At 36.7% G+C, this 20892-nt stretch overlaps 1 pseudogene; it reads left to right on the top strand.

Moving 5' to 3' along the window:
• Positions 1-11773: 11773 nt before the first annotated feature.
• On the top strand, positions 11774-12811 carry LOC140531861 (taste receptor type 2 member 39-like; annotated as a pseudogene).
• Positions 12812-20892: the final 8081 nt, after the last annotated feature.

Genomic DNA, 20892 nt, shown 5'->3' with positions numbered 1-20892 from the left:
TAAAAAAAAAATGGGGAACTCTGTCTCTCCACTTTTTGATTTAAGCTGTTGGAGAGAGAGAAAATCTGGCTATTATACAACAGAAGAATGAGAGTCACAAGAAAGAAAAAGTTTCCCTGTGCCACTTCAAAAACAATAAATGTTACTAAGAAATGAGGCAAGAGGAAAAGAATCTCCTCATTGTCTTTTTTCAGAACCCAGAGAAAATTTTTGGCAATACGGCAGCTCAAAGACTCTGAGAATCTTCCATCTGGAAGGGAGTTGAGAGGTTATCTAAAACAGTGTCTATGCAGAGCATGCATTTCATATACAGTGTCCTCTAAAAGTGATCAACTAGCCTTCATATGAAGACACGTAATAATGGAAAACTACCTACCTTTCAAGGAAAACCATTCTACTTCTAGATATTTCCTTGTATGGAGCCACAATCTGCTTTCCTTCAATTTCTACTCATTACTCCTTGTTTGCTCTTTTATTGGAGGTGACAGTAAAACAAAGGGTAGTGATATAAAAAGGGATGCCAATAAAACATTTTAAAAACCAGTCACATCATCGTGAGTAAATTCAGTATCCCATGATCCTTCTCAATATATTGTTTTGTTGTCATCAATGTGAATTTGAAGGTAGGGTTTTCTTTCAGTAAGTCACTCAGTTAATAAGGATTTATGAAGTACCTACCACATGCCAAGACTTGTGCTAATGTTAGGAATACAAAGAAAAACAAAAGATAGTCACTACTCTCAAGGAACTCCAATCTAATAGAGAAGACAATATGAAAGCAATTATGTATAAATAAGATAAAGAATAAATTGGATTTAATCAATGGAAGGAAGGCACTAAGGGGTTTCTCATAGAAAGTGGGATTTTGCCTGGGACCTGAAGGAAGCCAGAGAAGCCTGAAAGTGGAAATGAGAAGGGAAGGTTTTTTGGCATGGAGGAAAACCAGTGAAAATGCCTTGGAAGAAGAAGTGTCTTGTGCAAGGAAAAACAAAGAGACCAATGTCACTGGATCTCAGAGTTATAAGGGTGAGTAAAGTATAATAAAACTGGAAAGGTAGGATAGGCCAGGTTGTGAAGGACTTTCAGTGCCATACAGAGAATTTTGTATTTTATCTCTCTGAAGAATACTCAGTGACTTACACAATTATCATCATTCTCCCAACCTGCCCAGCTTGGCATCTTGTAGGTCATGAAGACTATATTCTCAATTACATTCCTGTCACTGAAACAAAGTGTCTCTGGTCACCTTGTTCAAAATGATTGAGCCAATTGTAAATTTACCCATCTAGTATTGTTTTGGTCTTGGGCTTTTGTTTGTTTGTTTGTTTTTACTTCTACTTACTGCCTTCTAAATATCCCTTTTAAATCATAACATGAGATAACCCTGAAATGTCACTACAGAAGGTAACAAAAATGAAAGCAAGAAACATGAATAATTTGGTCTTTTTTGAATTTAGAATGATCCCAGGATGTAGGAGAGCTCTGCCATTAACAGGCTATATGACTGGTGTCAACCATTTGCCCTCTTTCAGTCTCTATTTGTTTACCTGTGTAGTTCATAAACATGTGCTTGCATGTACAAATTGAGCCCATGTAAAATGAGGTGTGCAGGTGAATTATACACATGGGAATGTGTTGGGAGAACCTAGTGACTAGCTGCAGTCAATTAACCTCAGTGCCCTCAACAGCTGGGGTATCAATGCCCTAAGCTGAAATGGCAGCAAGTCCCCAGTACCCTTAATGGCAAATTCCCTAGCCCTCACCTAGCTAAGGTTTTTGCATTAATGGCTCAGGTTCTCCACATTCATGGATCTATGGATGATGATACAAGTACTTTTTCTCTGTCATATGGGGAAGTCAGGGAGTCTTTCCTATTCACCACCGCCTCAACTCACACTAATAAGGAATTGAGTTAATAATTACTTTTAAATAAAGGTAAAATCTCCTCTTCCTTTTCCACCTCAACTTCAAGTAAATTTATCTTTCTCCTTACGGACAAAAGGAACTCCTTCTCCCCAATTTCTCCCACTACTATCATTAGCTTCATAAGTCAGAATTAGCAACTGTCATATTTTTGTAGGGAATAATTAAGATAGATGGGAATTGAAAAGGTTACAACTAAAGTAACAAAAGTGTGAGCACTAGTTAATTTGTACTGGCAATATGGGAGAAACAGATGCTTCTGTCTCTTCCTATACTGACTGGAAAGAAGGATATCAGGTAACATATCAGGGAATTAGTGACTTTGAGCCTCTAAGGGATAGAAGGAAGAAGTAGGGCCCAGGTGGTACCTTGCAGTTCAATCCTCAGCAACATATGAGTGGCCACTGATAATCTTTGGGTTATTCCCTGCTAGCTCCCCCTCTCCAATTTCTGCATCAGCAACCCACAATAGTTCTGGTGCATAGGGGTAAATAACTGAGGGAGGAGGGAGAAGTCAGAGAAGGATTCCAATGATGTGTTGTGCCCCTCTCACACCTCTGCCATGTCTTGCACTTCTCTATGAACAAGTATGCTTAAATAAGTCTCTCCCATTTGCCTACTCTCTCCTCCTTCCTACAAGCCTATGGACCCTTTCCTTGGACTGCCATTCAGATTTAGAAGTTTAGCTCCTGGGAACAGAAGGACATATTCTGTGGTCACTGACAAGCAGGAATATGGATCAAATTCTCTGAATCCTTGCTCTTCCACAGGGAAGCCCATTTCTAATATTCCCCAAATCCTTTCTGCCAAGACTACTCCCCCTAGACCAATTCCAAGGACCTCAAAAAAGGAAAAAAATACATTATCCTCCTCATTCTGTGGTTGCTGCTTTATATCTCCCATAAGACCCTTAAAGGATCAAATCAGAGTAGACCCTCAGACTTGAAGATCTAGGTCAATATCATGTATCCAGCAGGATATTCTCCTCCTAGAAGTGTCTATTTCTTCTGGGCATGGGCAAATCAGATTACATCTTTTAAATGACTAAACAACCTATAAGATCCATTAGAACTCTTAACAGTCTGTAAGTCTGAAACTCTAATGATTTTTGCTGCCCCATCTTCCTTCTCAAGCATTGCCTTCTCTCTACAGATGCCCTCAGAAGTCAGTAACCTTTATAACTGCCTGCAGAGACTGCAGCAGAGCAGCTGTGGCATTCTCTTTGAATTTGGGATGTCTTCTCTTTGACCACAATGCTCCCATATAGGTTAGTTAGCACCATGCTTCTCTCTTATAATGGAAATAAATCTGTTCTTGGAGTCAGAATTTGGATAAATAACTCTGCCAGAAAATAGTTGTGTGACTTTGGAGAGCTCATTTTATTTTTCATCTTACTTTCCTTGTTTTTAAAATAAGGGAGACCTACACTGAATGGCCTTAAAGATGTCAGCAATTTCTGAAACTCTAGGGTTCTTTCCATACATACTTTAAAAAAATATTTCAATTAACAAAAATTGATCTCCTCCTCCTCCCTTACCCACTATAGGAAAAAAGAAAAAAGAAAACCCCAAACTAAACTACCCTCACTCTTACTCCCTCCTCTTTCTCTTCTCCCTGTTTTCTTCTGTTTCTGGTTGAACATAATATATTTCTACTCTAAATTCTTTATAACCTGTGTGTCTTGCTTTTCTTTGATCAATTCAGATGAGAGTGGGGTTTCAGTTCTGCTAGTTTCCTATAATCTCTCATTTGCATAAATTTCTTGTACCCCAATTGTATGAGATAATGCTTTCCCCATTTCTTCCTCCCCTTTTTTTCTCTGGTCATCCTTTTTATTCTGTCTCTTTTCTTTGTTCTAATACAATAAAAAAGAAAAAGAAAAAATCATTCCTAGGCTCTCTGTCTCATTTGACTCCTTCTAGAACTACTAGTGACATCAGGGTTCTGAGGATATCCATATCATCCCTCCCAATCAGAATAGGATGCTTCATCCTTGTAAAGCCCCTTCCAATTGCTCATTTGTACATGCCTTTCTTTTTTTTTACTCTAGTGAGTAAAAAAAATTTCACCACAAATAATTTTCACCAGGAATGCCTTGCAGTTTTCTGTTTCATTAAAGATCCATTTTGAGGGACAGAACCAAAATAGCAGCGTAACAGCATAGACTTTTTAGAGCTCTCCCACCAAGCCCAGCCAAATACCTGTAAAAATGGCTCTAAACAAATTCTGGAAGTGTAGAACACACAGAATGATGGAGTGAAACAAATCTCCAGCCCAAGACAGCCTGGAAGATTGTGAGGAAGTGTCTGTCACACCATGCAGGGGCCAGGGCACAGACAAGCCTCAGAAGTGCTGGTACAGACAGCACCTGAGCAGGCCTTAGGGAGACTGAATCTCTCACACCTGTGGCAGTTTCCAGACTTCAGGACCCCAAAACTCTGAGGAAAAATTGGAAGGTCAGTGGAAAAAGCCTGTGGGACTAGTATGGGAGAGTGAAGTGATCCAGCCCCAGCCCCAGGGTGGCAAAGGGGGAAGAGGGCAGAGGACCCTGAGGCAACCACAGCAGTAGGAGGGGCAGAGACAGCAACTGTTTCTGGAGCTCTAGGCCCACAGATTGTGGGGAGATCTGAGTAGCTGACAGTATACCTCCCACCCCTACTGGAAACAGAGATCTACCTTGACAAAGAGCTCAAAAGTCAAGTAAATGGCTGGGGAAATAATCAAAAACTAAAAAAAAAGAATCAGATTATGGAATCTTACTTTAGTGACAAGGAAGACCAAAGCATGCAAACAGAAGAAAACAAAGTCAAAGCTCCTCCATCCAAAGCCCCCAAGAAAAAAAATTGGTCTCAAGCCATGGAAGAGCTCAAAAAAGATTTTGAAAATCAAGTAAGAGAAGTACAGCAAAAATTGGGAAGAGAAATGAGAATGATGCAAGAAAATGATGAAAAATGGAACAACTTGCTTAATAAAAGGAGACTCAAAAAATGCTGAAGAAAATAACACTTTAAAAAATAGACTAACCCAAATGGCAAAAGAGATCCAAAAATCCAATGAAGAAAAGAATACCCTAAAAAACAGAATGGGCCAGATGGAAAAGGAGATCCAAAAAGCTCACTGAAGAAAATAATTCCTTAAAGATTAGAATGGAGCATAAAGAAGACTTTATGAAAAATCAAGAAATTATAAAATAAAACCAAAAGCAAGAAAAAGTAGCAGACAAAGTGAAATATCTCATTGGAAAAACTACTGACCTAGAAAATAGATCCAGGAGAAACAATTTAAGAATTATGGGACTACCTGAAAACTATGGTCAAAAAAAGAGTCTAGACATCATCTTTCATGAAATCATCATAGAAACCTGCCCTAATACTCTAGAACCACAGTGTAAAATAAATATTGAAAGAATCAACCAATCACTTTCTGAAAGAGATCTAAAAAGAAAAACTCCTAGGAATATTGTGGTCAAATTCTAAAGTTCCTGTTATCAAGGAGAAAGTATTGCAAGCAGCCAGAAAGAAACAATTCATGTATTGTGGAAATATAATCAGGATAACACAAGATCTAGCAGCTTCTACATTAAGGGATAGAAGGGCTTGGAATATGATATTCCAGAAGTCAAAGAGCTAGGATTAAAACCAAGAAGCATCTACATAACAAAACTGAGTATAATACTTCAGGGGAAAAAATGGTCACTCAATGAAATAGAGGACTTTCAAGTATTCTTGATGAAAAGACCAGAGCTAAATTTAAAATTTGACTTTCAAACACATGAATCAAGAGAAGCACAAAAAGGTAAACAGGAAAGAGAAATCATAAAGGACTTACTAAAGTTGAACTGTTTACATTTCTACATGGAAAGATAATATTTGCAACTCTTGAGACTTTTCTCAGTATTTGTGTAGTTTGAGTGATTATATACATATGGACAGAAAGCACAGGGTGAGTTGAATAGGAAAGGATGATATCAAAAAAAATAAAATTAAAGGGAGAGAGAGGAATATATTGGGAGGAGAAAGGGAGAAATGGAATGGGGCAAATTATCTCTCATAAAAGAGGCAAGAAAAAGCTTTTTTAATGGAGGGGGGAAAGGGGAAGGTGAGAAGGAAAAAGTGAAGCTTACTCTCATCATATTTGACTTAAGGAGAGAATAACATGAACAATCAATTTGGCATGAAAATCTATCTTACACTATAGGAAAGCAGGAGAGAAGGGGACAAATGGGATGAGGGGAGATGATAGAAGGGAGGACAAATGGGAGGAGGGGGCAATTAGAAGTAAACACTTTTGGGGAAGGAGTAGGTCAAAAGAGAGAATAGAAAAAATAGGGGGCAGGATAGGATGGAGGGAAATATAGTTAGTCTTTCACAATATGATATTTATGGAAGTTTTTTGCATAATTAGACATGGATAACCTATATTGAGTTCCTTGACTTCTCAGTGGGAATGGGTGGGGAGGGAGGAAGGGGGAGAAGTTGGAACTCAAAGCTTTAAAAACGAATGTTTAAATTTCTTTTTACATGCAACTGGGAAATAAGGAATACAGGTAATGGGGTATAGAAATCTATCTTGCCCTACAAGAAAATAGAGGACATGGGGATAAGGAAAGGGAGGGGTGTGATAGAAGGGAGGGCAGATTGGGGGAAGAATTATTGGAAATGCACATTGTCTTGGGGTAGAGGGAGGGGAGAGATGGGGAGAAAATCTGGAACTCAAAATCTTATGAAAATGAATGTTGAAAACCAAAAATAAATAAATAATTTTTTTAAAAAGTTTCATTTCATTTTGCACAATTAAAATTTGTTTTGCTGGGTAACTTACTCGTGGTTGCAAGCTTATGTCTTTTGACATATGAAATAGCATATTCCACGTTTTGTGCTTCTTTATACTGGTAGTTGCAAAATCTTGTGTGATCTTGATATGATTTATCAGTGCTTAAACATTTAGTTTCTGGTTTATTGCAGTATTTTTTCTGACCTAGAAGCTCTGAATTTTGGCTATGACATTCCTAGGACCTTTTATTTGGGTTTTTTTTCAAGAGGGTGATTGGTGGATTCTTTTTATTTTTACTTTGCCCTCTGGTTTTAATATATCTGTACAGTTTTATTTTATGATTTCTTGAAATATAATATCTAGGCTCTTTTTTGGCAGTGGCTTTTAGATACACTTAAATTAGGTCACCTTTTTATGATATGAAATACATTCTATTTTCTTCCCTTTTTTCAATCTTTTTTTAAAAATAATATTTCTTGTTGGCTGATGGATTAATTAATTTTTGTTAAGTCAATTTGAAACTCAGGAGTCTCTTACTTGAATTAGATCTTATAACACTTGGGGTAAGGTATTAATTTTTTTTCCAAGTGTCTCATTTCCTTCATAATTTTTCTATTTTCATTTTCATTTCATTTATAATATTTTTTAAATTCATTTTATTTTTGAAAGAAGCCTTCACTGATCTTGTGGGCAAGTAGAATTTATCTTTGAAGCTTAGCTTGCAATTTGGTAAAAATTCCTAGATTTCCCAATCATTACTCAGGCTGACAGGCTTCTTAAATCTTTTATTCAAGCAATTATCGAGGAAAGAAAGCGTCTACTGCTTTCCTTCTTCTCCTTCATCTTGGCTCCAAAAATTCTTCTTAATAAGAAGACTATTGTTGAGGGTAGAGCCAAGATGGCAGAGTGAGAGCAACTACTCACCTAAGCTCTAAGACCAACTCCTTCAGATACCTCTAAAAAGAGAAACTGAACAAATTTTAGATGACAGAATGCAACAGGAGACAGAGTATGGCAGATTTCCAAACCAGGACAGACTGGAAGGTCAACAAAATGGACTTGTTACATGGGCCTGGGCGAGCGCATAGCACATAGGATGTACTAGTGCAGACCCTGCCATAGCAAAGCTGAGAAGGAATCCCAGGGCGATGTGAAGCAGCATCAGTACTGTGGAATTTCAAACATATCAGCCCAAGAGAGGAGCCCAGTGGAACTGAGCTAAAGAGAACTGCAAAACCCCAGGTAACTGCAGCAGCCCTCCAGAGACTGTCAGCGCTCAGATTAAATGTCTGTAAGTCACCTACTTGAACTTCTGGGAGCCAAGATAGCATAGTGATTGGCAAATGCTCTACCCCTCTGCTTGTTGAGATTGAAAAACTCAGAGGATATTTCCCCAGGAAAAATCCTGGAACAGTGGGATCAGCACTGTTCACCGTGGGATCAGCAAAATCTCAAAAGGGGTACGTAGTACACTGGTTGAAGGGGATCAGTGCAGGACAGGAGTTGTTCCAGACAGCCCTAACTCAGTGAACTGGGAAGAGCTCCTGAGCCCCAGGGGGGTGGAGCCTGCAATCTTCAAATCATGACTCCAGGCATGCCTCAGCACAGTCAGGGGAATAGGGAAGACACTAGCACAAATGGGGTTCAACAACCACTGAACCTGCCTGTGCTTAGGAGAGGAGACTTCCTGTGGCCAAATCACCCCTAGCCCACACTTAATGAAACTAGCTCCAGGTAACTCTGGGGAAACTCAGAAAGATTGCACCTGGTCTCTGCTTTGGCATATCAGCCACCTCAGCACCACGTAAGCTGCAGCAGTCTAGCTTCTAGCTGAAAGAACCAGAAGCCACAATACACAAAGCCTCAAGTTCTAAGCACAAGAACACTGGGACAGAGCCCTCTGTGTCCCAGAAGCAGAGATTCACTTTAAAAACCAGGAAAAGGGTGATCATCATGAGTAAGAAGCAAACCAGAAAAGATAAGACTACAGAATCTTTCTGTGGAGACAAGGACCAAAACATTAACACCAAAGAGGGCAGTATTGAGACTGTACTCCCATCTGAAACTTCAGAAGGGAATATGAACTGGTCTCAAGCCCAAAAAACAATCTTGGAAGAGCTCAGGAAAGATTTTAAAAGCCAAATTAGGGACGCAGAAGAAAAAGTGACCAACGATTTTAAAAATATGAAAAAGGAAATCATGAAAGAATTTAAAGGGAAAATTGGGCAAATGAAAAAGGGAGCACAAAACCTAACTGGGAAAACTGGACGAATGGAAAAGGAAGAATAAAAACTAACTGGAGAAAAGAACTCCTTAAAAGGAACAATTGGACAGATGGAAATGGAGATGCAAAAGTTAACTGAAGAAAACAATTTGATAAAAATTAGAATTGGACAAATAGAAACTAATGACACTATGAGACATCAGCAATCAATCAAACAAAATCTAAAGAATGAAAAGATAGAAGAAAATGTAAAATATCTAAGTGGAAAAACAACTGACACAGAAAATAGATCCAGCAGAGAAAAATCTAAGAATTATTGGTCTACTAGAAAGTTGCCAGGTCCTAGATACAGAGGGTAAAATAGTCATCAAAAGAATCCACCGTTAATCTCTTGAAAAGTATCCAAAACTGAAAACACCAGGGAATATCACTGTCAAATTTCAGAACTATAAAGTGAAGGAGAAAATACTGCAGGCCACCAGAAAGAAACAATTCAAAGATCAAGGAGCTACCCTCAGGATCACACATGACCTTGCAGCTTCTACATTAAAAGATCAGAGGAACTGGAATATTATATTACATAAGGCAAAGGAGTTGGGGCTACAAGAAAGATCAATTACACAGCAAAATTGAGCACAATATTTCAGGCAAGGAGATGAACATTCAATGAATAACGGATTTTCAGAACTTCCTGATGGAAAAGCCAGAGCTCAATAGAAAATTCAATTTTCAAACATAAGTGTCATGAGAGGCATAAAAAGGTAAACAGGAAAAAAACTGGTTATTTAATATGAACAAGCTGTTTATATCTCTATAAGGGAAGATGATACATGTTAATTTTGAGAATTATATATTTATTATGACATATAAAATAGATATACATAGATAGAGGGAGTAGGTATAAAGTAAATCATGTAATGATAAAAATGTGATTTAAGGGCGCAAAGGGACTGGAATGGGAGATGTGAAAAAGAAGAGGCAGAAAAAGGTAAATTACATCACAAAAAGAGGCACAGAAACATATTACAGTAGAGGGAAAGAGGGAAGGGAGATGAACATAGTTTGAGATTTACTCTCATCTGATTAGGTTCAAGGAGGGAAAAACAAACTCAGTTAAGTGTAGAAATCTAGCTAGCTCTACAGGCAGTGGCAGGGGAAAGTGTAAAGAAAAGGGAGGAGAGGCTAAAAGGGAGGGAAGAAGTAGTAAGGGAAAAAGGGAGCAAAAGGGAGGGGGCCTGAAGGAAGGGAGGGAAGACTGAGGGAGGTGGTAGTCAAAAATTAAAACTCTATTGTGGAGGGAAATGGAGAATGGAGAACTAAAAGCAGGGGGAAAAGGATAGATGAAAAGACACAGATATTAATCATAACTGTGAATGTGAATGGGAAGAACTCTCCCATAAAATGGAAATGGATAGCAGAATGGATTAAAAACCATAATTCAACAATATATTGTTTATAAGAAACACATTTGAAATGGGGGGATACACACAGGGTAAAGGTAAAAGATTTGAGCAGAATATATATTGTGCTTCAGCTGATGTAAAGAAGCAGGGGTAGCAATCCTAATCTCAGACAAAGCAAAAGCAGAAATAGATCTAATCAAAAGAGATAAGGAAGGAAACTATATCCTGCTAAAAGACACCATAGACAATGAAGCAATATCATTACTAAACATATATGCTCCAAGTGAAATAGTATCCAAATTCTTAGAGGAGAAGTTAAGGGAGTTTACAGGAAGAAATAGACAGCAAAACCATACTAGTAAGGCATCACAACCTCCCCCTCTCTGAACTTGATAAATCTAACCTCAAAATAAACTAGAAAGAAGTTAAGGCATTAAATAAAATGCTGGATAAGGTAGAGATGAAAGATCTCTGGAGAAAAGTGAAGGGGATAGAAAGGAATATATCTTTTGCTCAGTGGTACATGGCACATATACAAAAATGGACCATGTACTAGGGCATAAAAACATCACAATACAGTGCAGAAAGGCAGAGATAGTCAATGCATCCCTCTCAGATCATAATGCAATAAAAATTATATGTAATAAAAGGTCATGAAAAGATAAACCAAAAATTAATTGGTAAGTAAATAATAGCCCACTCAGGAAAATGGAAGAATTTCTATTTCCATTTTTCTTACTATGATATTTCATTAAATGATTTGATTTGAATTAATTATGTCCATTGGCTGACTATCAGTGGGAACTCAAGAGCTACGGTTTTGAATAAAGAACTACAGAATACCAGTGGTACCTTTTCATAGTTTTTCAAGGGGAACCTTTTTGTAAATCAAGGTGTCCCCAGATGCTGTGCAAAACACTTTATAAACTTAAAATATCATATAATTATCGTTATAATATACAAAAAGACACATCTAAGCTTTAAAAGTCAAGTTGGTCATGAAAGAAATTCTTTTACTCTGGGTCTTCTATAAGAGTTGTTAGTGTCTACTTTTTTATGCAACTCTCTGTAGTCACAGATTAGAAATGATGATTTGGCAAACTAATGAAATAATTCCTGAGACCTCCAAAGGACAAGATTTCAAGGCAGTATCATTGAATTTGAAAGAAGAGAGTAAAATAGTTCAACTCTACTTGAGTCCTTTCCAGAATCCCCTGGCTAGTCCACTGACAACGTGTCTTAAAATAGAGAGATACCTGGGAATGAAATCCTTCAATCATTTGCATATCTAGGCTCAGAGCTAAGAATCCTGAAATAAACAAATCATGTGAATTTAGAAATGTTATATCAATTGCTTCCAATAAGATTAATTCTGGGTACTACTAGGGATCTGCCAGTCAGGTGCCTGAACAACATCTTTCCTCCTAAAATAGAAGATTTGTAGCTGATGATGATTGAAACTTACAGCTTCCCAGAAGATAAGCCATAAATATTTGTAATTACCATATCTTTCACAATTCCAGGAATGGAGTGCATCATTGGCATTATTAGGAACAGTTTCATTACAGTTATAAATGGGGCTAAGTGGATTCAGAACAGAAAGTTCTCCACAAATGGTAGGATTTTGTTTGTCCTCAGCTCATCTAGAATTGTTTTCCAGAGTTGCATGATTATAGAAAGCTCTGTATCTTTAATATTCCCATCCTTTTACAAAGAAGATAATATCTATAATACATTCAAAGTCATTTTCATGTTCTTGACTTTTTGCAGCCTCTGGTTTGCTACTTGGCTCAAAATCTTCTACTTTGTAAAGATTGTCAATTTCAACAACCCCCTGTTCCTCAGGCTAAAGTGGAGAATCACTGGATTAATGCCCTGGCTACTGTGGTCATCAGTAATCATTTCCTTCTGCTATAGTGTCCTTTTTTCCCAGTAGATACATAATACATCCTGCAATCACTTAAACCCTGACCCATGCTCCATTTCCACAAAGAAGACATACATCATCAACAGCAACATGATTAACTTGGCTATTATCTACAATGTGGGAAAGTTCATTCCTCTCATCCTGTTCATGTTTGCAGCCATCCTGTTGATCATCTCTCTCAAGAGACATACCCTACAGATGGAGAGCAATACTACAAGTTCTAGGCATCCCAGCATGGAGGCTCACACAGGAGCCATCAAATCCATAAGTTCCTTCCTCCTCTACATTCTGAATTGTGTTGCTTTGCTGCTCTTCATGTCTAATATTTTTGATAATGACAGTTTCTGCATTGCATTCTGCAAAATCATTATGGGTGCCTATCCCTGTAGTCACTCAGCAATCCAAGCTAAGAAAAGCCTGGGGAAGGTTTCCGTGCCAAATTTGTTCTTGCTATTTTTCCTCATGCAGCTGGACCCTGTCAGGAAAGTGAAGATGAATTTTTCACTTAAGACTCTGAGTTTTCACCATAGAGTCCCCTTGCCTCCTGGGATACCATTCTGAGTCATCATTTGCATTATGTTTTCCTTTGCTTCTCCCTTTCCCTGCCATAGCTGAAGACAGGATTTGGAACTTGAGTTTTTGTTTCCCCTTTTCCACAACACTGCATGGCCCCTCTCCTACAAGTGAAGGTATGAATTACTTAATGGAGGATATCCTCACCAGGAAGGTCATATTAAGTATTTTATCTCCATCCTGTAAAAGGATCACCTATAAATAGAAAGACTTAAAAATGGGGCTAGGCTGCATACCTGACCTATTTGTCCACAAAGAACAATCCCTGTGTTTGTTGTCCTTTTCTTCCTATTGAATGCACATACAGAGTTCCCATAATGAGATTGTGTGACTAGAGATTTAGTCATGTAAGACAAAACGGCACATTCATCTACTCCACCTTAGATTTCAGATGTGATTTTTCCTTATCACACATATTTTTCTTGATTAACACAAAATGATATAATAAAGCAAAAATAAAATGATACAGCCAGGAAATTCCAAGAATGTGGTGAGTTTGAACTTTGCCTCATGTGCTTCCTCTCTCCTCTCAGTACTAAGTGACTTCTACAACTTGTATAAGTGATGCTTTGTACTGGACTGAGAAAGGGAAATAAATCCAGGTCTTCCCAAAGTCTTGGAGAAGAAAGCTGGAAGGAAAAGGTTTGTAACTAAAAGTTATATGACTCGAAAAGATGACAGTACAAAATGATTCCTTCTGACTGAGGGACAGTACCAAACAATCCCACCTAAATTATGTGGCTTATCAGGTAGCTAAGTGGCATAATGGATACAAGTCAAACATGGAGTCAGGAATTTGAATTTTAATCTTGTCTCAGACATTTACTAGCTCTGCGACTTTGAACAAGTCAATTAACTGCCTCAATTTCCTCATTTTTAAAATTGAGATAATAGCACCTACCCTATAGAATCATTGTGACATCAAATAAGATATCATATATAAAGCCCTTTGTAAACCTTAAAACCATCTACCTTAATGATATCCGTGACTGTTGTGCATACCTATTACTACCACATGAGTACTGTTAATCCAGTCAGAAGAAATAATTATACACATCAGAATAGGTGAGTGTTTTAACAAGGCAGGGGTGTGCTGGAGCCAGCTCTAGCCAGTTTGTTAAAACGAATTGTTAAATTTTCAGTATGCATGTTTATACCTCAGAAATCAGCAATTACTATAAACCAGGTTTGATTTGTTGTTTTGTTGATTGTCTAGACTTTATAAAGTATTAATAATGCACATTAAACTTAAAGGTGGTATATCCGTTTTCCCCTACCCAGAAAGTCCAACTGTTAAATATTTATTAGCAAACCCTTCTACTGCTCTATAAATATCACTTGAGCCCAACATAAGAGTAATAGAAGACTCAGAGAACTAGATCATAACCAGACTGGAGACTTAGTGACTCCAGAATAATAAGAACAAGAACAACAATAATGAAAGTTGGGGTATATAAAAATTATATTAAACATAATTCTACCTACAAACAGCTTGCAATCTAGCAGGAAGGTGGAGGGGACATCATAATATACACAAATAACTATAATTCAAAATAACACAAATGGCATGAACTAGGAGTCAACAACAATAATAATAACTGGCATTTAATTAGTGCAAAGTGCTTTACACACATTATCTCATTTGAGTCTCACAAAAACCCTTCAACAAGGTGAGTATAGACAAGGGACAGCAGAGAAACATGGCCTCAGGATTTCCACAGTCAAAATAGGCAAAAGTTGTAAAAAGAATGTTTTGGTGAATGAGATCAGACTCTGCAGAGAAGACTTGGGTAAACTTAGAGGGAAGGATTTCAGATGAATGGTCAAGATGGAAAACATAATGCAGATAGAAGAGAAAATGATGGTGTAGAAGTGGAGGCAATAGGCAGAGGCTACACATGTGCAGAATTTGAGTAACAGTGAAAGGGATGGGAGATACAATGGTTGCTAAAAGCAAGAGCAAAGTAGATTTCTTTTTCATTTCATAAGAGCAATAATTCTCAAAGAGGTTTTTTTTTTAATTCACTTTACTAAATATTAAGTTTCTGCCATTTTCAGAGCATTGTGTGAGACACTGGGAGACAAAAAATTATGTAAAGCTTATTCCCAGAGATGAAGCCAAAATGGCAGAATCAAGATGGTAAAGACAGAGAATCACCTGAACTCTCCTAATTCCTCTCCAAAGAATGTTAAAATAATGCCTCAAAAATGAATTCTGCAGCAGGATAGCCAATAAAAGGATGGGTAAAACAGAAATTGAAAGAATCTACCAATCACCTCCTAAAAGAGATCTCAAAATGAAAACTACCAGGAATACTATAGCCAAATTACAGAACTTCCAGTTCAAGGGAAAAAAATATTGCAAGAACCAGAAACAATTAAAATATCAAGGAGCCACAGTCAAGATAACATGAGATTTATCAGCTTCTATCTTAAATGATCATAGGGTTTAGAATATAATATTCAGGAGGGCAAAGAACTAGGATTACAACCAAGAATCAACTATCCAGCAAAACTGAGTATAATCCTTCAAAGGGAAAAAATAGTTAATTAAATTGAAAATTTTCAAGCATTCTTGATGAAAAGACCAGAGCTGAACAGACAAATAAAATTGACAAATACAAAACTGAAGAGAAGCACAAAAAGGAAAAAGAAAAAAGTCATAAGGGATTCAATAAGGTTAAATTGTTTACATTTCTACATGGAAAGATGGAATTTGTAACTCCTAAGAACTTAATCATTAATAAGACAATTAGAAGAAATGTACATAGACAGAAAGCATGGGTGTGGGTTGACTATGATTGGATGCTATCCAAAAAAATAAAATTAAAAGTTGAGAAAAAAGATACATTGGGAAAAGGGGAAGGGAGAGGTAAAACAGGATAAATTATCTCACATAAAAGAGGCACAAAAGAGTTTTTACAGTAGAAAGGAAAATGGGGGAAGGCAATACTTGAACCTTACTCCCATTGAAATTGGCTCAAAATAAGAATAGCATTCACTCTCAGTGGAGTATAAAAATCCATCTAAACCTATAAGGAAGTAGGAGGGGAAGGGGATAAAAAAGGAGGTATTGTTAGAAGAGGGTGGATTGGAAGATGCAGTACTTTGAAGCAAAATATTTTTGAAGAGGGACAGAGTGAAAGGAGAGAGAAAGAGAAGGATAAATGGGAGAGGGGAAATCAGGATAGAGGGAAATTCATTGTAATCATAACTGTGAAGGTGAATGAGATAAATCCACCTCTGAACTGGAAGCAGATAAAAGAGTAGACTAGAAACCAAAATCCTACAATATATTGTTTATGAGAAACACTCTTGAAGCAGTATACACACATACAAAATAAACCTAAAAGTAAAGGAGGAGATCTATTATGCCTCAACTGAAGTAAAAAAGAGGGGGTGAAGGTGTTAGTAATCATGATCTCAGACAAAACAAAAATAGATCCAATTAAAAGAGAAAAGCAGGGAAACTATATTTTGCTAAAAGATGATACCATAGACAATGAAGCAATATACATGCGCACCAAATGGTATAGCATCAAAATTTTTTAAGGAAGAGTTAAATGAATCACAGGAGGAAACAGTAAAACTAGTTTAGTGGGAAAACCACAACTTTTACCACTCAGAACTTGACAAATCTAACCAAAAAAATAAACAAGAAGGAAGTTAAGAAGGTGAATAGAATTTTAGAAAAGTTAGTATGATAGATCTCTGAAGAAAACGGAATTGTAATAAAAAAAATATAACTTTTTCTCAGTGATACACAGCACCTATACAAAAATTAATCATATATTAGAGCACAAAAACCTCACAGTCAAATGCAGAAAAACAAAAATACTAAATGTTTCCTTTTCACATCATAATGCAATAAAAATTCAGTAAAGGGCTGTGAATCACAGATTAAAAAGTCAACTGGAAACTAAACAATTTAATCCTAAAGAATGACTAGATCTAGGAACAAAACATGGAAACAATAATTTAATTAAAGACAAGGACAACAATGAGACAACATATCAAAATTTATGGGATATAGCCAAAGTAGTACTTAGGAGACAATTTATATCTCTAAATGCATACATCAATAAAATTGAGAAAAAGCAGATCAATGAATTAAGCATGCTACTAAGACAAATGCAAAAACAAGCATCAACTTGGAAATTGAAAGAGACATTAATAAAATTGAAAGTAAGAAAACCATTGAACTAATAAGTAAGGGTAGGAGCTGATTCTATGAAAAAAAGCAATAAAACAGGTAAACCATTGATTAATTTGATTTTTTAAAAACAAAGAAGAAAATCAAATTACCAGTATCAAAAATCAAAAAGGAAAATTTGCTATCAGCAAAGAGGAAATTAAAGTAATTAATAGGAGCTATTTTGCCCAATTATATGTCAACAAATAGACAATCTAAGTGAAATGAATGAATATTTACAAAAATATAAATTGCCCAAATTAACAGAAGAGGAAATACAATACTTAAATAGATCTATCCTTTAAAAAAAAATTGATAGGAGGGCAGAGTCAAGATGGTGGAGTAACAGCACCAGCTTTCTAGAGCTCTCCCACCAAGCCCAGACAAATACCTGTAAAAAATGGCTCTAAGCAAATTCTAGAGCTGCAGAACCCACAGAATGATGTGGTGAAGCAAATCTCCAGCCCAAGACAGCCTGGAAGGTCACTGGGAAGTATCTATTGTACCATGCTAGGAGCAGAGCACAGTCCACTGTGGGCCATACGTGCACAGAGGGGACCTGAGCAGGCATTGGGGAGACTGAATCTCTCATACCTATGGTGGTTTCCAGACTTCAGAAAGTCTGGAAGGTGAGTGGGAAAAGCCTGTGGGACCAGTGCAGGACAGTGGAGTGATCCAGCCCCAGGGTGGCAGAGGGGGGAGGGGGCAGAGGAACCTAAGGCAGCTACAGCAGCAGGAGAGGCAGAGACAGCAACTGTTTCTGGAGCTCTAGGCCCACAGATTGTGGGGGGGATCTGAGTGGCTGACAGTACACAACCCCCCACTCCCACTGAAAGCAGAGAACTATCTTGACAAAGAGCTCAAAAATCAAGTAAAGAGCTGGGGAAATGAACAAAAACCAAAAAAAGAATGAGACTATAGAATCCTACTTTGGTGACAAGAAAGACCAAAGCATGCAAACAGAAGAAAACAAAGTCAAAGTTTATCCATCTAAGACCTCCAAGAAAAATATGAATTGGTCTCAGGCCATGGAAGAGCTCCAAAAGGATTTTGAAAATCAAGTAAGAGAAGTAGAGCAAAAATTGGGAAGAGAAATGAGAGTGATACAAGAAAATCATGAAAAATGAGTCAACTGCTTGCTAAAAAAAAAGATGAAATTAAAGCTAAAATAGATCTAATCAAAAAAGAAAAATAGGGAAACTACACTATATGTCAGTCATATTAATCAATATTACTTTAGACTATTCAAAATCATTAGATAGTATAAGGTCAGAATACTCCTGTAGTATAGGAAGCCCTTTCTAGAAAAATCAAGGATGAAGCAAGGATGGACATTATTACCACTACTATTCAATACTGTAATTAAAAAAATTCACTATATCAATAAGAGAAGAAAAAGAAATTGAACTTATTAGAATGTGGCATAAGGAAAAAAACTATCACTCTTTGCAGATGATATGATGTTACACTTAAATAAATCAACTAAAAACTAGTTGAGATAATTAACAACTTTAGCAAAGTTACAGGATAAAAAATAAGCACACCTAAATCACCAGAATTTTAGGAAAACATTGTACACTGTAAGAGCAATATTGTAAGATGATCGGTTATGAAGCTATTCTCAGCAATACAATGGTTTAGACAATTCCAAAGGATTTAGGATGAAAAATGCCATCCACTACCAGAGAAAAAATTGATGGAGTCTGAATGCAAATAAAAGCATACTTTTGAAACTTTATTTTTCTTGGGTTTTTTTGCTTCTATTTTCTTTCATAACATGACTGATATCGAAATATATTTTGGATGACTACACATACATAACCTATATTAAATTGTTTGCTTTTTCAATGAAGAAGGGAAGAAGGAAGGGAGAGAAAGAACTTGGAACCCAAATTTTTTTTAAATGAATGTTAAAAATGTTTACATGTAATTGGAAAAAATAAAATATTTTTAAAATAGATGTATTCCTTGCCTTCATGCAGCTTCCCAACTAGCATGAAAGGAGATAGGAAATGGTAACATATACAAATATTTGTAATTCAGAATAATGCATAAGTGCATAAACTAGGAGTAAACAATATTCTTATATGGTGTAATATTTATATGTAATAAAAGTCATTATTGTCATATGGTAATAGGATAAATCCCTGGAAAAGGTAGCATTTAAAACCAAAATTTAAAGAAAATGGGTATTATTTCAACAGGCAAAGATGGGAGCAAAGTGAAAGGTAGAAGGGAATACAAGGAATGGTATAAATAAAAGTGTAAAGATAGGAAATCATAGGGAATCTATATAACGTAAGTAGTCCAATTTGACTAGTGTATAGATAAGAATAGTATGAAATAAGACTGAATTGTACAATGATTCCTTATAATAAAGGGCCTTGAACACCATGCAAAGGATTTAAAAATTGTCAAGTAGGTAATAGGAATATATTAAGGATTTTGATCAAAGGAGTGACATAACCAGAAATGTATCTAAGAAAGATAAGTTTGGCAGAAATGTTAGATTTTATTAGATTAAATGTTATTATTTTATTAACTATTTTATTTTTAATTATTAAATATTAGGCAGATTAAAGGGAGGAACAAGTCAATGTGGAAGGATGTCACAATAGACCAGGCAAGTAGCAGATAGGGAATAATGGGAAATAATGAGGAATAATAGGGATAATGACCAGAATATGGATGTAAGAGATGCTATATAGATAGGAATTAAGGAACTGAGGAAAGTTTTAGGGGATATAGGTTAGAATAGTTTAACACTAGGGTCCATTAGTTTTTTAAGGTTTGTTAATTGCTTTACATATGCAATCTGATTTGATCCTCATAATAACCCAGTGGGGCAGGTACTGTTATTGTCACCATTTCACAATGAGGAAACTGTCTTCTTGACTCCAAATCCACTGTACCACTTAGCCAAAATTTAGTGATTCTCCAAGGAAATGGGAAAAGTCAAACATCAAAGTTTTGAATGCGTAATGGATGGGTAATAAATGCTGCCATTGACAGAAAGGGAAATCACAATGAACTCCTCTCCCCCCCCCTCCCCATTTTACAGAAGTAGAAGCCAAACAAAGGGGAATATGCTGTCTAGTCTGAGGTCATGGTGTTGTTGGGTGCAATGGTTCTAGCCTTTGCAAATGTATAGAAAGTACAGTATAGGTCTGGAGGTAGGGAATAACAAAAGGCTGGGGCAATGGACTGAGTTTTTTATCAGAAAGTAATGGCCTGATTTGTCCTCAAAGACTGTTCTCTTTCACCCTGGAAGAAAACTCCAATGCAGAAATCCTTGAATACGCTGAACTTAAACCTAAATCAGAAGAGAGGCAACCTCATTGGCAGAAGACTCTGTGCCAGTAGAAATCAGAGGTAATAATCAGACAATATGAACTCTGACCACCTAAGGAAAGCAGTAATTTCAGCCTTTGCAGATGTAGTTCATTTCAACAGAAGATCCTGGTACTAAAATACTTGTCATCAAGTTGCATTATATTAGAGAGAACATTATAAGACTGAGGGAATTGGATTCTTGTGAATTACTTGTTGTTATACATGTAATCAAAGAACTTTGGATTTAGAGTGAGACAGCATGGCTTCAAATTGTTCTGTTACTTACTGCGTGACATCAGACAGGTTACTTAACCTCTTTGTCCTCAGTTTCCTCATTTCAAAATGAAAGTATGGAATTGTTATCTCCAAGATTCTTTCTAGTTTTAAATCTATGATCTATAAGAATACATGACTGTTTTTTCCTCCTTTCTGAAAACCTTACTTAACCCTTCTATCACATGCCAAAGCCTACAAGCACTCAAAGCTCACCATCAAGTTCCCTCTAAACCTTTAATCCTCCAGGCTAAGGATTCTAAGCTCATTT

The sequence above is a fragment of the Notamacropus eugenii genome, chromosome 3, assembly GCF_028372415.1.
Source record: "Notamacropus eugenii isolate mMacEug1 chromosome 3, mMacEug1.pri_v2, whole genome shotgun sequence".
NCBI classification, from domain to species: Eukaryota; Metazoa; Chordata; class Mammalia; order Diprotodontia; family Macropodidae; genus Notamacropus; species Notamacropus eugenii.
Note: the sequence above shows the minus strand (reverse complement) of the source record. Positions and strands in the feature narration are given on the sequence as shown.